We start from the raw sequence: 6,842 nt of genomic DNA, 5'->3' as shown, positions 1-6,842 counted from the left end.
TGTTCTCTCGCGGTTGCTGGTCCGCGAGTCCGCCTGCTCCCCCATGCAGGTGGCTACCGCTTCCCGGCACCCAAACGCAGCAGCTCCCCCCCTTCCGTTTATCTTCCGATACCTGTGTGCGGTTTCATGGCTCCCTGCTTCGTACCTCAATCCTCAGCGCTGGAGATGTTCATTTGTAGAGATCCAGATGTATCTTCCTGTGTCTCATGCTGATTCCATGGATGTTCAGGCTGGTCTGGTACCTATCCAGCTCGGCTCAGGGGACCGGCTGAAAAAAGGGGTCCCCTACTCCTCCGCCATCTTAACTCTCTTGTCCTTCATATAATTTTCTATATTACATTCCTCTAGTATTAACAGGTTATACATGTTACAGGACAGTTTAAAATGTTTGATTAAAAGGGAGATCTGCAATTACAAAAACTACTAACCCTCTCCTTTCTGCTGCTTCTATGCTGTGCAGGTTCCAGAGACAGTATACACGGATTTCATGGTTCATCTATGGATCAGAACCTAGAGTTTAAAAAGATACTTCTGCAGAGAATGCATGAGGGTAAATGACTGTGTCAGAAACATGGGATGTAATGTTTTTATAGCTTGTATCTCATTTTGTTCAGTTTATTTTTTCATTTTTTTACCTGTTCAGGTACAACTTTTTTTTTAATTTTTGTAATTTAAATTCAATTAATTAACATAGAATGTGGGCCGCCTGGGTGGCTCAGTCGGTTAAGCGTCTGCCTTCAGCTCAGCTCATGATCCCAGGATGCTGGGATTGAGCCTCCCCCTCCCCCCAGTCAGGCTTCCTGCTCATCAGGGAACCTGCTTCTCCTTCTGCCCCTCCCCCTCTCCTGCTCTCTCTCTCTCACTCTGTCAAATAAATAAATAACATCTTTAAAAAAATTAACATATAATGTATTATTTGTTTCAGGGGTATAGGTCTGTGATTCATCAGTCTTATATAATACCCAGTGCTCATTACAACCCAATGTCCATCACCCAGTTACCCCATCCCTCCACCCCTACCCCTCCAGCAACCCTCAGTTTGTTTCCTATGATTAAGAGTCTCTTATGTTTGTCTCCCTCTCTGGTTTTGTCTTGTTTCATTTTTTCCTCTCTTCCCCTATGATCCTCTGCCTTGTTTCTTAAATTACACATATCAGTGAGATCATATAACTGTCTTTCTCTGATTGGCTTATTTTGCCAGCATAATACCCTCTAGTTCCATCCACGTCATTGCAAACAGCAAGATTTCATTTTTTGATGGCTGCGTAATAGTCCATGGTATATATCTATCACATCATCACATCTTCTTTATCCATTCATCTGTAATTGGTCATCTGGGCTCTTTCCATAGTTTGGCTACTGTGGACATTGCTGCTATAAACATTGGGGTGAAGGTGCCCCTTTGGATCACTACATTTGTATCTTTGGGGTAAATACCCATTAGTGCAATTGCTGGGTCATAGGGTAGCTCTATTTTCAGTTTTTTGAGGAACCTCCATACTGTTTTCCAGAGTGGCTGCACCAGCTTGCATTCCCATCAACAGTGTAGGAGGGTTCCCCTTTTTCCACATCCTCACCAACATCTGTTGTTTCCTGGCTTGTTAATTTTAGCCATTCTGACTGGTGTGAGGTGGTATCACATTGTGGTTTTGATTTGTATTTCCCTGATGCCTAGTGATGTTGAGCACTTCTTCATGTGTCTGTTGGATATTTGGATGTCTTCTTTGGAGAAATGTCTCTGCATGTCTTCTGCCCATTTCTTGACTGGATTATTTGTTCTTTGGGTGTTGAGTTTGCTAAGTTCTTTATAGATTTTGGATACTAGCCCTTTATCTGATATGTCATTTGCAAATATCTTCTCCCATTCTGTTGGTTGTCTTTTGGTGTCGTTGACTATTTCCTTTGCTGTGCAAAAGCTTTTATCTTGATGAAGTCCCACTAGTTCATTTTTGCCTTTGTTTACCTTGCCTTTGGAGAGTCTAGCAAGAGGTTTCTGTGGCCGAGATCAAAGAGGTTGCTGCCTGTGTTCCCTTCTAGGATTTTGATGGGTTCCTATCTCATGTTGAGGCCTTTCATCCATTTTGAGTTTATCGTTGTGTATGGTGTAAGGAAATGGTCCAGTTTCATTCTTCTACATGTGGCTGTCTGATTTCCCAACACCATTTATTGAGGAGACTGTTTTTTTTTTCCATTGGATATTCTTTCCTGCTTTGTCAAAGATTAGTTGGCCATAGAGTTAAGGGTCCATTTCTGGGTTCTCTATTCTGTTCCATTGATCTATGTGTCTGTTTTTGTGCCAGTACCAAACTGTCTTGATTACAGCTTTGTAATAGAGCTTGAAGTCCGGAATTGTGATGCCACCAGCTTTGTTTTTCTTTTTCAACATTCCTCTGGCTATTCTGTGTCTTTAGTTGTTCCATACAAATTTTAGGATTAGTTGTTCCAGTTCTGTGAAAAAAGTTGATGGTATTTTGATAGGAATTGCATTGAATGAGTAGATTGCTCTAGGTAGTATATGCATTTTAACCGTATTTTTTCTTCCAATACATGAGCATAGAACGTTTTTCCATTTCTTTGTGTCTTCCTCAGTTCCTTTCATGAGTATTCTGTCATTTTCTGAGTAGAGATCCTTTGCCTCTTTGGTTAGGTTTATTCCTAAATGTCTTATGGTTTTGGGTGCAATTATAAATGGGATCGACTCCGTAAGTTCTCTTTCTTCTGTCTCATTGTTGGTGTACAGACATGCAACTGATTTCTGTGCATTGATTTTATATCTTGCCACGTTGTGAATTCCTGTATGAGTTCTAGCAATTTTGGGGTAGAGTCTTGGGTTTTCCACTTAGAGTATCAATGTCATCTGCGAAGAGTGAGAGTTTGGCTTCTTCTTTGCCAGTTTAGATGCCTTTTATTTCTTTCTGTTGTCTGATTGCTGAGGCTAGAACTTCTAGTACTACACTGAACAGCAGTGGTGATAGTGGACATCCCTCCCATATTACTGACCTTAGGGGAAAAATTCTCAGTTTTTCCCCATTGAGAATGATATTCACTGTGGGTTTTTCATAGATGGCTTTTATGAGATTGAGATATGTTCCCTCTCTCCCTATACTGTGAAGAGTTTTAATCAAGAAAGGATGCTGTACTTTATCAAATGCTTTTTCTGCATTTATTTAGAGGATCATATGGTTCTTGTCCTTTTACTTATGTAGTGTATCACATTGATTGATTTGCAGATGTTGAACTGAGCTTGCAGCCCAGGAATAAATGCCACTTGGTCATGGTGAATAATCCTTTTAATGTACTGTTGGATCCTATTGGCTAGTATCTTGGTGAGAATTTTGGCATCCATGTTCATCAGGGATATTGGTCTGTAATTCTCCTTTTTGGTGGGGTCTTTGTCTGGTTTTGGGATCAAGGTAATGCTAGCCTCGTAGTAAGACTTTGGAAGTTTTCCTTCCATTTCAATTTTTTAAAACAGCTTCAGAAGAATAGGTATTGGGTGCTTGGATGGTTCAGTTGGTTAAGCGTCTGCCTTTGGCTCAAGTCATGATCCCAGGGGCCTGGGATTGAATCCTGCATCAGGCTCCCCGCTTGGTGGGGAGTCTGCTTCTCCTTCTGTCCCCTACCCACCACTCATGCTTGCTCTTTCTCTCTCTCTTGCAAAAACAAATAAATAAGATCTTTTAAAAAAAGAAGAAGAATAGATATTAATTCTTCTTTAAATGTTTGGTAGAATTCCCCTGGGAAGCCATCTGGCCCTGGGCTCTTGTTTGTTGGTAGACTTTTTTATTACTACTTCAGTTTCCTTGCTGGTTATGGGTCTGTTCAGGTTTTCTATTTCTTTCTGGTTCAGTTTTGGTAATTTATACATCTCTAGGAATGCATCCATTTCTTCCAGGTTGTCTAATTAGTTGGCATATAGTTGCTCATAATGTGTTCTTATAATTGTTTCTATTTCTTCAGTGTTGGTTGTGATCTCTCCTCTTTCATTCATGATTTTATTTATTTGGATCCTTTCTCTTTTCTTTTTGATAAGTCTGGCCAGGGGTTTATCAGTCTTATTAATTCTTTCAAAGAACCAGCTCCTAGTTTCACTGATCTGTTCTACTGTTCTTTGGGTTTCTATTTCACTGATTTCTGCTCTAATCTTTATTATTTCTCTTCTTCTGCTTTATTTGCTTTATTATTTCTCTTCTTGAGGCTTTATTTGCTGTTCTTTCTCCAGCTTCTTTAGGTGCAGGGTTAGGTTGTATATTTGAGACCTTTCTTGTTTCTTGAGGAGGCTTGTAGTGCTATATACTTCCCTCCTAGGACCACCTTTGCTGCATTCCAAGTTTTTGAACAGTTGTATTTTCATTTTCATTTGTTTCCATGAATTTTTTTTATTCTTCTTTAATTTTCTGTTTGACTCATTCATTCCTTAGTAGGATGCTCTTTAGCCTCCATGTATTTGAGTTCTTTCCAACTTTCCTCTTGTGATTGGGTTCCAGTTTCAAAGCATTGTGGTCTGAAAATGTGCATGAAATGATCCCAATCTTTTGGTACCAGTTGAGACCTGATTTGTGACCCAGGATGTGATCTATTCTGATGAATGTTCCATGTGCACTCGAGAAGAATGTGTATTCTGTTGTTTTGGAATGGATTGTTCTGAATAGATCTATGAAGTCCATCTGGTCCAGTGTGTCATTTAAAGCCCTTATTTCCTTTTTGATCTTCTGTTTAGATGATCTGTCCATTGAAATGGAGGGGGAGTGTTAAAGTCCCCTACTATTATTGTATTATTATCAATGTGTTTCTTTACTTTTGTTATTTATTGGCTTATATAATTGGCTGGTTCCATGTTAGGGGCATAAATATTTACAATTGTTAGATCTTCTTGTTGTATAGACCCTTTAATTATGATATAGTGTCCTTCCTCATCTCTTATTACAGTCTTTGGTTTAAAATTTAATTTGTCTGGTATAAGGATTGCCACCATAGCTTTCTTTTGATGTCCATTAAGCACAATAAATGGTTTCTACACCCTCACTTTCAATCTGGAGGTGTCTGGGTCTAAAATGAGTCTCTTGCAGACAGCATATCAACGGGTCTTGCTTTTTTATCCAATCTAATACCGGTGTCTTTTGATTGGGGTTTAGCCCATTAACATTCAGAGTAACTATTGAAAGATATGAATTCAGTGCCATTGTATTGCCTGTAAGGTGACTGTTACTGTATACTGTCTCTGTTCCTTCTTGGTCTATGTTACTTTTAGGCTCTCTCTTTGCTTAGAGGACCCCTTTCAGTATTTCTTGTAGGGCTGGTTTGGTGATTGCAAATTCTTTTAATTTTTGTTTGTCCTGGAAGCTTTTTATCTCTCCTTCTATTTTCAATGACAGCCTAGCTGGATATAGTATTCTTGGCTGCATATTTTTCTGATTTAGTACCCTGAATATATCATGCCAGTCCTTCCTGGCCTGCCAGGTCTCTGTGGATAGGTCTGCTGCCAATCTAATGTTTCTACCATTATAGGTTACAGACCTCTTGTCCCGAGCTGCTTTCAGGATTTTTCTTTCTCTCTGTGATTTGTAAGTTTTATGATTAGACGTCGGGGTGTTGACTTATTTTTATTGATTTTGAGGTGGGGGGTTCTCTGAGCCTCCCGGATTTTGATGCCTATTTCCTTCCCCAGATCAAGGAAGTTCTCCACTATAATTTGCTCCAATATACCTTCTGCCCTTCTCTCTCTTTCCTCTTCTTCTGGGATCCCAATTATTCTAATATTGTTCTGTTTTATGGTATCACTTATCTCTCGAGTTCTCCCCTTGTGATCCAGTAGGTGTTTATCTCTCTTTTCCTCAGCTTCTTTATTCTCCATCATTTGGTCTTCTGTATCACTAATTTTCTCTTCTGCCTCCTTTATCCTAGAAGTTAGAGCCCCCATTTTTTATTGCATCTCATTAACAGCCTTTATGATTTCAACTTGGTTAGATTTTAGTTTTTTTGTTTCTCCAGAAAGGGTTTCTCTAGTTTCTCTAGTGTCTTCTATATGCTTTTTTCAAGCCCAGCTAGTATCTCTATAATCGTTATTCTGAACCCTAGTTCTGACATCTTACTAACGTCCATACTGATTAGGTCCCTGGGAGTCAGTACTGCCTCTTGTTCTCTTTTTTGAGGTGAGTTTTTCCATCTTGTCATTCTGTCCAGAGAAGAATAGATAAAGGAGAGAACAAAATACTAAAATGGCAACAATGACCCCAGAGAAATATACACTAATCAAATCAGAAAGACTTGAAACCGGGGGAGGGGGGTAAAAGAGAGAATATAATCAAACGGGTGAGCAGAATAGAGCAATACACTGGGTTCTGTGTGTATTTTGGTCTGTTTTAAAGAAAACTAGATCCCAAAATTGCAAAGAAAGAAAAATTTATATATGTATAAAAATAAAATTAAATACAATGAAAGGGTAGAATATATCTGTAAAAATGGAAATTAAAAGACAAGAAAAAACAAAAGAGAAAGAAAACAACAACAACAACAACAACAAAAAGGAAGGGATATAAATAGACAGGTGAGCAGAACAGAGCAATATGCTAACTATTTCCTGAGTGTAGTCTGGTCAGTTTGTAAGAAGAAACTACATCTCAAAATTGTAAACAAAGAAAAACTCACATATACAAAAATAAAATTAAATTCATTGGAAGGATAGAATGTAATTGTAAAGATGAAAATTTAAAAAGACTTTAGCAAAACAAAAAAAAAAGGAAGAAGAAAAAAAGAGAGAATATGATCAGACAGGTGAATAGAACAGAGCCATTTTTTTTTTTTTTTTTTTTTTTTTTTTTTTTTTTTTTTTTTTTTTTTTT

This window comes from Ailuropoda melanoleuca, chromosome 11 (genome assembly GCF_002007445.2).
Source record: "Ailuropoda melanoleuca isolate Jingjing chromosome 11, ASM200744v2, whole genome shotgun sequence".
NCBI classification, from domain to species: Eukaryota; Metazoa; Chordata; class Mammalia; order Carnivora; family Ursidae; genus Ailuropoda; species Ailuropoda melanoleuca.
This window is presented reverse-complemented; position numbering follows the sequence as displayed.